Here is a 12,146-nt window from a genome sequence, read left to right on the forward strand (position 1 = left end):
ACAGCTCACACTTTAAACTCGCTGATTTTCCCAAGGGCCTGGCTGTAACTGAACAGTCAAGTACTTTTAGCATTCAGTGGAAGGATCTTCAAGAGTTTCATTTGCAAGTGAGGAGAAATTAAAGGCTTCCTCTGCCCTAGAAAGCAGTGCTTCTGCCTCCACCAGCTTCCCAACAAAATCCAGCTTCTGTCTCAGCACTCGGCTTCTTGGGCACCTGAGCCGCTTTACAGGAGGGCACTTTGACTTCGACTTGCCCGAAATTGTACCATGAGGTAAATCTGCCCAAGCAGATAACGGAGCAGAAAACGTGCCCTGCAGTGAGGATTCGATGTTCATAGCATGGGTTGGGGCTTTGGGGGGTTGGTTTTGATTTGGTTTTTTTGGGGGGTTTTGGTTTTGGTTGGTGGTTTTTGGTTTTTTTTGTTTGTGTTTTTTTTTTTTTTTTTTTTTTTTTTATGACAGCCATCTGAAGAGGAATTACACATCAAATCTTTTTTAGCAAATCCTCCAGCACTGATAGGCCAAGATAGAAAACTCTCCCTTCCCGCATACTAACGTCTACACCACCAACCAACCTCTAACCACTGCATGCCCACCATTTCAGCCTTTGCGTTTTAAAGGTGCTGCAATTTCCTTCATTTCCCTCCCGCAAAAACTTTCCTGGAGATGAGAGAGAAATACTGAAATAAATTTGTACATGTATTTTATTTATTCTCTCCCTCATCCAGACATCTTTTCTGCAGATGAATTGCCATATGAAATCCAGTATTATGGCTGTATGTTCACTGGATGCATTCACTGTATCTTGCTCAGAAGCAATTGTAAATGTGAACGCTTGAGCACACCGTGGCATATACCTAAGGAATCACAATTTTGGAGCATGTATTTTAACTCCAGAAGGAACCTCTGCAGGCATAATCTTACTGATTTCAATATGGTTCTGCAAACAAATTTGTCCCAAGACACGCAATAACCTAGGAGTTCATATAGCAGAAGGGTTTGCAGTTTTCAGTCAACTCCCAGGGGACAGCCTGCCCGCTCCACAGTTTGCATTACCTCTGTTTCCACTTTCAGAGAGGTCAAAGACCAAGTGGAGAACATACCACCCAGAAAGAATGCTTGCTAATACTGCCAAAACCTGCGGGGGGAAAAAAAAAAGGCAACCAAAACCCACAAAACCCCCCACCTCACCAGCATTTTCTGTTTATATTTTATTCTAAAAATCTCTTTCATTCAGATATTCCTTATGAGGATGGGTCATCAGCACCAGAAATCCACTTCTGTTACAGCTGTTTATTTGCTGAATGGATTTCATTGCATCAACACATATCCAGCTTCTAGATTTTTTTTACAAATTACAAGATTTTCAAAGCCTAGAAATCCTTGCTCCCTTTGCAACAGACAGAAAAGCAACAAACGGGAATCTATGAATGCACCAGATCCAGTCAAAAGCTGTTTGCTGAATAGAAAACAAACCCAGCTTCCATGTTTTTGCTTTTCAAGTCAGCTGGTAACAAAAGCCATCTGCATTACAGCTCCATCCAGGCCACGTGCTTCTCAAACTCAAGCAGCAAATGTCCCTGCAGAACGTTATCAGCTGTTTCCACGTCAGCATATCTGCCTCAGGCAGCAATTCTTCAAACACACAAAGCACGTGTTTACCTTTATACCTGAGAGTAAGTCTAGCAGAACTAGTGGAACCTGTGACCTGCATAAAATTAAGTCATGTAACGACTGGCAGGCTCATGACATTGCATTCCCCTGCTGGCTTCACTGCCCAAAATGTGCTCACTAGAGCCACGTATACCCCAGGCGTCGTCAGTGATGCATTTCAGCCACAGTACATGCCCACTCCAACCATCTCAGAGATGGTCACTGCAGCCAGAACACGTGGATCCTGCCATATCTACAAGGCAAATATAAACTGTTGGCTATCCCTCGAAAAACACATCATAGATGAAGATATAATTGTTCTTGGTGTCAATTATCACCTTGCTTCATGGCTTCAGGAAGAGTCAACATAGCTTTGTAGCAGGAAATTATCTTTCATATCTAAAAGCCTTTGAGGCTGTTCATTACACATGGATTTGTATAAAGGTTTTTGGTGAGAGATCATTTCAAAGTTCTAATGCAAACTAAGATGCTGTTGGCTACAAAGAAAGGCTTTTGCATGGACTGATAACTGATTAGAATAGGAAACAAAGAGCAGAAAGAAGCCGTAGGTTTTCACAAGGACAAGTGCCCATCAGTGAAGTTCCAGAGATCTGTGCTGGGGCCTCTGCTATTCAACGCACACAAAAGATTTGAAGAGAAAGGGAATAGTGGGAGGATATTGGCTTTTAACTGAACTGCCAGAGGGTCTCATGATACCAAGTGTCGGGGGATGATGTCTACATCCAATATTACTGACCACTGTTGAAGACAACACTGTACTGGACAGACCTCTGCTTCTACCTCACGCAGATAGTCTCATGCACCTAAGGTCCACTAACATGGTGCAGTAAGCTGACTGATGAACAAGTCCTACAGCTCTTATTGACTGAATGTCCACTGCACCATTTTTAATAAAGGCCCAGAAGCAGTGGTGTGGACATACAGTTCAGATGACAAAGGCCAGAAGCTCTTCTAGAGACATGGGAACCTACACATCATGCAAACTAAGTTTATTTTGCAGCAGGTACCTTGGCCAGAGTTTTGACTTCCAGTTAGACATTAAAGAAGCTCTCTGCACAATTTTCACAGAATCACAGAATGGTTGAGGTTGGAGGGGCCCTCTGGAGGTCATCTGGTCCAATCCCCCTGCTCAAGCAGGGCCACCTAGAGACACTTGCCCAGGACCGTGACCAGGTGGCTTTTGAGTATCTCCAAGGATGGAGACTCTACAACCTTCCTGGGCAACCTGTGCCAGGGCTCAGTCACCCTCGCAGTGAGAAAGTGTTTCCTGATGTTCAGAGAGAACCTCTGGTGTTTCAGGTTGTGCCCATTGCCTCTGGTCCTGCCACTGGGCACCACCGAAAAGAGCGCTCTCCCTTCAGGTGTTTATGTACATTAAGATCCCCCTGAGCCTTCTCTTCTCCAGGCTGAGCAGTCCCAGCTCTCAGCCTTTCTTCATAGGAGAGCTTCCCAGAACAGAAGTCGCAACACCAATTCAAGAACAGAAGCCTCAACAAATGTAGAGATGAAGGACAGTTCGTATGGACTGCATTAATGGCCATGTGATACGGCTCGATGCACTGCCAGGAAGAACTGTCACTTTCAGAGGCATATGCCCCACCTCACCATCGGTGAGAGGTGGTCTTCAGCCATAGCACTTACACTTCTTGTTCCTAAAGGAGCTCTGCATAGCAGTCCCATGTTGGGACAATGCAGGAGCTGCTGCTCTTGCAGATGAGGCCATTTCCAGGCTTTCCATGGAAAGCATCTGAGATAATCAGGCTTAGCAGTTCTACATCAGCCTAAGGAAATATTGTAAAGACACTACGTCATCCGTATCACAAACCAAGGAAGATACTGTGACTATCCCACACAAGCCTCGCTATAAAAAGGAACTGGAAAGATTAAATGGGTTTTGCATGTTTTGTAAAGCCCTAGATAATCAGGATTCATTAACAAAAAGTACTAATGACAAAAAATGCTCGAGGAGGGAGCATGTTTGCGCTTTCTAAAGCTGGTCTCAAGTCTTCACACTCAGACAAGCTGGTCATGCCTACAGTCCCAACACTTTCCGTCATGCTCATGAATGAGAGATTTTCCAAACAATTTTTTTTTTTTAAATGAAACCTGAGTATAGAATGTTTTCTTTTAAAGGAGGGAAGCATATTGCTGCTTTTTTAAGCCTCATCAGGTCAAAGAGTGTCAGAAACCCACATGAAGATTCACAGAAGTTGCTGTGAAATCCTAGTGACATCATCATCTTTCCAGATCAGCTAGGCTATGAAGAGCTTTAGAAACGGGAAGAAATGATAACTTAAAAGAAAACTGGTCTCAGCAGGAAAAAATCCTTGATCAGCACAGCTGACAAAGGCAGAAAAAAATGTTTATAGCAATACTTATTGTTTATTAAGTTAACAATTAGACTAGCACCCATTTACTATGGGTAGAGATCTAGGGAGCAAATGCTCTTTGCTTGGACATGGAGAATTTCAACTTATCCCTGGGCATTTCTCACCCATCAGAAACTCCCATCCTTAACCCCCTTAATAAGCCAATCTCCTGATTATATTACGGCAAAATATCAGAGAGCTTCTTTTCCACCATGCTCTCCCTTTTTAATTAGACATGGGAACTTAAGTCCAGATGCTACTGCCAGCAAAAACACACACTGATGATGTAAAGTTTCATCAAAAGGATGATGATGTAAAGGAGCTTTGCTGACACAAACACACCAGCCCAACCTTTGTAACACGGGTCAGTCCACAGCATGACAGGGCATCAGTCTGAAAGAGCAGAGCGTAGGTAAGATAGACCAACCCTCCCTTATCTCAGGGTGGAAGAAGAGGTGTGAGAAGACTCAGCCATTTGTGTGTAGCTATAGGAGGAACTGGTCAGAGCCGGAAATGAAAATCGAGTCTCGTGAAACCCAGCTTAATGCATGAGCTACAAGACAGTCTGCTTTTCCTATGAAAGCATATACTTAGTAAGAGTGTCGTTAAGAGCATCTCAGAAACATCCAGAAATGCCCGCTGTGGGGTTTGTCTTTTCTGAAGGAGAGGGGGAAGAGGAGTGTTCCTATAACATAAATCACACAAAATCAAAAATAGTCAATAGTACATTGAGAAATAAGGAAGTGAAGAGGTAACACAAACACATGAAGTTGCCTCCTCTGCAATTAATGGCTTGCTACATCTTAAATGGACCCCAATATTTCCATTCAACCAGTTTGCATTCATAACACTTCTACCTTTATTCTCTGTTCTTCAGTTTATTCGCTCACCCACCTGCACATGCTCAGTTCCTGCTGACTTCTACAAAATTTTCCTCTACTAATGGACTTGTTTAACAGCAGTTTCAAACCTGTCCAGAGGGAGCAAAAGAAAAAAAAATAATTTTGAGTGTAGAAACTTACCAGGCAAACACTTGTAACTGTTCTCTTGCTGTCAGGAATTATTGCACCTTTAGGGGAAGCAAAAGCCAATAAAAGCCTGGATACACTAGGACTACAGCTGAAAGCACAGAAAAAAAAAATGTGTAAAATATTATTGTATGCAACCAGAGAGCCACTTCTCTGAGACCGTCAAAGCATTTTTACAAAAAGATGGAAGAGTGGAAAGGTTTATCCTGCTTTTTAATACAGAGAAGCCAAACAAAGAAAGATAGAGAAGACGACTTAGCAAAATAATATGCTTAATCCTATTAAAATTAATGAGATTTCATCCTGGTCTCCACACACAAGTTGTATTGGGAGTTTAACTTCAGTGAATTTAAACCCAGATTTAGTTAAACTGCTGCAAAGACTCCCCAAGCCAAACAAATACAAATCCAACACAAATATACATGCAAAATTCAATGCTAATTTCATCAAATCACTTTTTTTTCTCCCCCCCTTTTTTTTTATAAAACAAATCTAAAACCAGTGCACCTTCTCTATCTGAAGTATGCGCTCAAGTGTTTTGCTGAGCTATTGCATAAGCAGTTCTCCAGGCCTGGCACAAGTCAGCTGGAGCTCAGGGAGGCAACCCCCACGCGCTCCTGGACAGCCATTAGAGAAGCAGTGATGGTCGTGAAGAGGACTTGTTGAATGTCTCAATAAGGAACAACCTCCCCTTCCCTCTCTGCCTGTTTAGGGAATAACGGAGGTAGCTACGGGGGCTTGGAGACTCCACGGCCACGTCTGCAGAGCACAATTTAGTTGTCCTTTAGGGGAAACAGCTCAACCGAGACTCCCCAAGCAAAGGTGACAGGAGCTGTGGCGATGTGCAGAGGTAACCCGGCCATGCAACTGCGACCCCACCGACTGCGCAGACCTAACTCCCTGCCCAAATGGAGGACCCGGCTGGTTCCTCAAGCAGGTGCAAGACGTACAGATGGACTGTGCGTCCTGCCACATGCGTTGGGGGACAGTCCAGCTGGCTGCAAATGGACAAGTACCCATACCCCTGGCTCTCTGCCCTCCCTTCCTTTCTTCATACTTCATTGTCCTACAGGAAAAAACAAACAACCAAGCACCCGATGTGCTTTCCAAATGGTTGACAAGTTATCCTGTAAACTGGGAGCAAAGGACGTGATGGGAAATCCAGGCTCACACACGGGTCATTCCAGAGATCTCACCCTCTGCAAAGTGCATTTGAAGACTAGCTCTCCCACCACGGCGACACAGCCATCAGGCGCTACGCTTCAGCCCCGTCCTGTCCGACGACGCTGCACAGCACCAACTCGGTGCCAATGCAGTAGCACCCCCACCTCTCAGCACTGAAACCCAAGATCTGGTCCTTGAGGCCAACCCCACAAAGGCAAAGAAAAACAAGGCCAGCAAAGGCAATGGAAGTTTTGGCACCTACACTGATCGACATTTAAAATTGCCCACAGGAAACCTCATTTCAGTGATAATCACAATAACGGCACAGCAGAGCCATCAGCTAAATGCAGGGTTTCCACAAATACACCTAAAGAACCAAAGCAACGAGGAAGCCAGACAGCACAACAGCAAGCAACTAAGTGCTGCTCCACACACCAGCAAGGCAAGCGTGTGGTTCCACTGAGCATTAAAACCCACTTCTGCACTTCTTGCCACTTGGTTTTGTTGGATAAGTTGTTCACAGGAACATGCAGCAATGTCCATGCAGACATTCCTTCAAGAAGGGATGTACCACGCTGGAGACACGCTGTCCTTTGCTGGATGAACTGCTGTACCACAGGCACCCTGGGCACCTTACCTGCATGGTGACCTCCTTGGATCACCAGTCAAAAGCTGGAGGAGCTGTGAACAACATTTCCAAAGTGCACAACCAGCTCCTGCCTGCACTCATTTTCAGCATCATAGAATCATTAAGGTTGGAAAAGACCTCTAAGATCATCGAGTCCAACCATCAACCCAGCACACCATGCCCACTACACCATGTCCCTAAGCGCCTCATCTACACGCCTTTTAAATCCCACCACGTCCCTGGGCAGCCTGTTCCAAGGCCTGACCACTCTTCAGTAAAGAAATTTCTCCTAATGTTCAATCTAAACCTCCCTTGGCGCAACTTGAGGCCATTTCCTCTCGTCCTATCGCTGTTACTTGGGAGAAGAGACCAACCCCATCTCGCTACAACCTCCTGTCAGGTAGTTGTAGAGCGATGAGGTCTCCCCTCAGCCTCCTCTTCTCCAGGCTGAACACCCCCAGCTCCCTCAGCCGCTCCCCATCAGACTTGTGCTCCAGGCCCTTCACCAGCTTCGTGGCCCTTCTCTGGACACGCTCCAGCACCTCAATGTCAATGTCCCTGCAGCGCCAGCAGCATCCTTACACCCCAGCTGTCAACTCACAAGCCCCCTGACTCCTCCAAGTCTAAGTTGTAGAAAGAGAACCACAACTCCAGTCCAAGGGAGCAGAATTGACAGGAGGAACGAACGTGTTAAGTGCTTGCTACAGTCTAGAGAGAAAGGGTTCAACCGCAGTTTCCTTCACAGGACTTCATGGCTTCCCAGTCAAAGCCAACAGCCCTTTGGGAGTCCTTCCCAGACCCAAAGGGGCTGGGTGTCATTGAGAGGTGGGGTATGACAAAGGCTTGACCTGCAGGAGAGGCTGGAAGCCGGGAGGGGAAGCAACCTTGCTGAGACAGGGCGCGCAGTGTCAGATGGCATCCAGCAACAGCACACGCCGCAGGGACATTGCCCTCCCCGTCCCTTCAAGGGTAGGAGGAAAAAAGCCACAAAGATCATCTCGTTTGGCTCCTGGTGCAGCATAAGCCATGGAGCTTCACCCAGCAATTACTGTGCCGGGGCAGGGGGGAGGGCTTCTCATCTACCGCACGACTGAACTTTGTAGCAGCTCTGTGTTCGTAGGGGTGAACGCCGCCTTCAGAAAGGCACCCGATCCCAATTTAAGCACTTAAAGGGCAAACGGCCAGCTGGTGTGGACTGTCACTGCTCTGCAAGGGGGCCTTAGCAGTGCAAGCAGCTGAGGATCTACACGCAGGTGCCGGTGAATGGACTGCTTTTTCCTCCGGCTTTCCCAGTGCGTAATTGTCCTTGCTATTAGAAGGTTGTATCAAACACAAAGCAACAATTAAAGGGCAAGGATAAATCTAAAACAGACATTAGCAGTGCCTGAACATGCTTGTATGTGGGGTCCGGCGATGAGAGCAGAAACAGGTCAGATGGATCTGAGCACGGCTGTTCAGCACACGCACGCAGGCAACGTAGAAGATCTCCGTACGGAGACGGGGGCTGCGAGGAAAGGCACGCGCGTGACACCCAGCCATCCGCGCGACCGCTCTGAGCCGTACGCCCAGCATCACCAGAACACGCACGTCAGCCAGGGTGAAGCAGCCACTGCGATACACCTGGTCTGTGGGTACACAGCGGAGCAACGAGTTCGTTCCTCCTACATCCAGGTCCCCCGTAATTTTTCACTGCAAGTATGCTGGCATAAAGTCTTGCCGGACCTGCTTTACGGCACTTTCAGCTTATAAAACTGTGATCAAGCATGGATGACGATACACAGAATACGTGCTCAGTTAACACTATGTGTCAGAGCATGGGGAGACATCAGCAGAACTGTATACTGAAAGCTTCATGGAGAAAAGTTTTATCCATGCCTTAAAAAAAAAAAAAAAAAAAAAAAGAGGCAAGAAACTCTACCCAAACAAATCAATTCTTCACAGTTTCTTCAAGCAAAGTTTTGGACATTTCCAGCATGCACTGCTTTAAACAAACATCTCCATTCCTTAATGTTCCTGTGAACATTAAATAAATTTTCTCTTGAAAATTTAGTCAGTCACATACAACTGAAAAAGTCAGCTACTACATTTAAAAGTGGCTACATTACCTAACCCTGTAATCCAGAGTATGCATCCAGACATTTTAAACACATTATCAGGCCTTCAGGATGGATGTTTTTCATCACTGAAGCTTGAAATTTCGCTTGCAAATTACTCCCATCACCTTTGAAAAGTCTGTGCCAGGAGACTTCCCGTAGAAGGCAGAGGCTGCAGGTTGCATCGATGTGCCAATTAGAATTTCAATAGCAGATAACCAGATGCAAAGTCTGTTTTCTGGCAGATGGGTTTATAAATCCAGCAGGGAATGTGCAATTAAAACAAAAAATAGAGATTCTGCACCAACGTGTTAAGGGGCATGTAGTCTGGAATTTCCCCCAGAGAAGTACTTAAAGCAATACATGAGTGTATACATACATTTTTTTAATATATATATATAAAAACCAGAACCAAGCAGCAAACATGCACAGCAAGTGCATTAATCTACTATAGACGTGAAAGCTAATAAAAACGGATAGATTCCTTCTAAACTACCGATTACCGTGGAATGGACTGCATTAACCTATATAGTAGTGGGTGATTATGGCAGATAAGTAAGATTAATACAGAAATACATGCACTTTTGAGAGAGACACTGCATCAACATGCATCTCTAGCCTACTTTTCAAAACTACTGATCAGCTTTGAAACCCTCTGAGGTCTAAAGGGCACCAAATGCTCACTATCAGCAAGTTTACCTCACTCAGCAAGGCTGCAACTTAGCTCAAGGCGGGGAGGATTGGCCTTTCTACGGATTCGTTCCTCCAGCAAGCAGTCAGTTAACTCACTTTATCAGGAGACAGGAGCGCTGTTGCATGACCAAGGCTGGCAGAGGTTCACGCAGCTAACGTGCAGGACATCGAGGCACCTTACTTGACAGGGTCCTGAGACAGGATTTTTCTTTGTCAGTCCTAGAAGACAAAGTTTGGGAGACAGCAGAGGGGAAAGTTAAGGGATTCACTGAATCCACTGGAACAAGATCCGCTGCGATAGGCTATCCCCACACGATGCTGTATTTGAGAGTTTGGTCAAAGAACAGTATTTATTCTTCCTACCATTTACTGGATTCCAGCTGATACCTTGCCAACATTGCCCAGCTAAACCTACTGAAAACCTTTACTGCAGGTACGAGACGATGGAAAAGATTCCAGTACGATACAACACACAGCAGGACTCCATTTACAAAGGTGATCTCAATTGTACACACTTGACGTTATTCATTCAGACACAGGATATTTTTACCTATCTGTGACGCCATGCAGAAGGGTGATCTGCCACAGGCACCATATTTTTGAGGTGGTCCATAGGCCCCAAAAACGTTACATGTCCGGCAGCGAATTACTTGCTGAGTCAATCAGCTCTCCTCCCCGCAGCGAAACCGCGTTTCCCCCGCTCCCACCTCCCCCAGAACAAAACCACCTGCGAGCACGCACACACCGGGCTGCAGGGGAGCGACGGGTGAGCGCAGAGCCATCACCTCCGCGACGGCTCCCGGGGGTCGCAGCTGACTGGCAAATTTATTTGCAACTTCTGGGCAAATTTATTTGCAACTTCTGTGGCAGTGGGTGGGAACGGCTGCCGAGCCCCTGCTCCCCCGCCAGACCATCCCCGTCCCGCCGGGTTCAAACTCACACCCGCCCCGCGCCCCCCCGCCCCGGAGACCGCGGCGCGGCCGCTCACCCGGCACGGCGTCCCCGCTCCCCCAAGCCCGGGACGAGTCACTACCCGCCCGCCCGCACCCAGGACGCGGCGGAGCCCGGCGGAGGGCGCGGCCCCGGGGCGGCGGGGCGGAAGAGGCGCTTACCCCGGCGGAGGCGGCCGCTCGCCCGGCGCCGGCGCGGCCCCACGGGGAAGGAGCGGAGCGCGGCCGCCCAGCGCCCCGCCACATGCCACGGCCGCGCCCCGCCCCGGACACGCCCCCTCCTCCTCTCATTGGCCTGCCCGCCTAGCGCCCCGCCCCCTGCCGCCCCGGCCGCCCCTTCTTCGCTCCCGCCCCGCCCCTCCGCCCGCGCCGGGGGCGGAGCGTCCCGGTGCGCAGGCGGTGCTTTTCGCCCCGGAAACCCCGAGGCGCTAGGGGCAGAGGGCGGGGTGTGGCTACCTGCCCGCGGAAGTGACGTCTGCCGCGGGGGCGGGGCTTGGGCCGGGGCGCAGGGGGCAGCAGGGGCTCGGGGGCCGCGCCGCGCCGCCGGAACCCGCCTCCGCGGTGCCAGAGCCGGCCTCGTGTGGCGGCCGGAGCCGGCCCGCTGGCCCCGCCTGGCGCGAGCGCGAGCTCGAGCTCGGCACCAAGCGTCCCCGTGGCTGACGGCCTGCGGGCGGCCGCCGGCCCGAGCCCCGGCCTGGGCGGCCCGAACCGCCCCCGTCTCCTCAGGGAGAGCTTTGCCGCCTTCGCTGCGGGGCCGCCGGCCCCTCGCGTGGCTCCGAGCTGCCGTCGTTTCTCTGCGGTTACACCAAGCCAGAGATGGCTCCGGTCGCTGTTACCGTGTATAAGTTGCCCTGAATGCGCACCGCAGCTTACGGTCCGTGTTTTTTAGCGCTGGGTCTAGGATGCGCCGGTGAGAAGCTGTAGTCAGATGAGGTGTTTTCATTCTGCTGAATTTTTGTAACACGGACTCCAGCGTCCACCATCTTCTGCCTGTTGCGGTGCAGCAGCAGGAGTGTCGTCTTGGCAAAGCTTGGTTTAATACCAACGCATTTTGCCCATGTTTTCTGCAAGCAAACGTCACAGGATTTTTTGTGATAAGTAGAGGAACAATGGCTGGATTAGTTGGGTCCAAGCTTTCATAATCGCCACCAAGGAGGAAAAATTAGAAAAATGTTCAGGCTAACAGCTTCTGGCTACCCTGGACTGTGAAAAACACAGATACTCCACCATAATCTAGGCATAACTTTTCTCATCCCTAAGCTATGCAAATCTCTGGTTTACTAGGCGTGATAGTCCACTGGCAACAGCATTGTTTAAGTAGAGGGTGCTGCTGAATTAAATATTGAATCAAATAGCAGAAATCAGCTCCATGTTGATTGTTCTGCTATTTTCAGTGCTGCTGCCTATGCCAAAAGTTTGCACATCAGCAGCCCACAGCTGCTTGGGGCAAACCCTAGCAGCAGTGGAGCTTTGAAGCTTTTATATACCATGTTATGTACATCTAGATACAGACACACATATAATATGTATGTCTCAGCCGCATTCTG

General features: G+C 48.3%; 1 protein-coding gene across 1 annotated transcript in view; it reads right to left on the minus strand.

The window, feature by feature from the left end:
* The window catches only part of LRP5 (LDL receptor related protein 5), a 238,361-nt gene extending 227,508 nt beyond the window's left edge, over positions 1–10,853 (minus strand). The window contains exons 1-3 of the mRNA XM_075162880.1: positions 10,762–10,853; positions 9,656–9,868; positions 5,066–5,162 (exon numbers count right to left, since the gene is read on the minus strand). The gene's annotated coding sequence lies outside the window, so the exon portion shown is untranslated. The remainder of the gene's footprint in view (positions 1–5,065; positions 5,163–9,655; positions 9,869–10,761) is intronic.
* Positions 10,854–12,146: the final 1,293 nt, after the last annotated feature.

The sequence above is a fragment of the Calonectris borealis genome, chromosome 14 (genome assembly GCF_964195595.1).
Source record: "Calonectris borealis chromosome 14, bCalBor7.hap1.2, whole genome shotgun sequence".
Taxonomy (NCBI): Eukaryota; Metazoa; Chordata; class Aves; order Procellariiformes; family Procellariidae; genus Calonectris; species Calonectris borealis.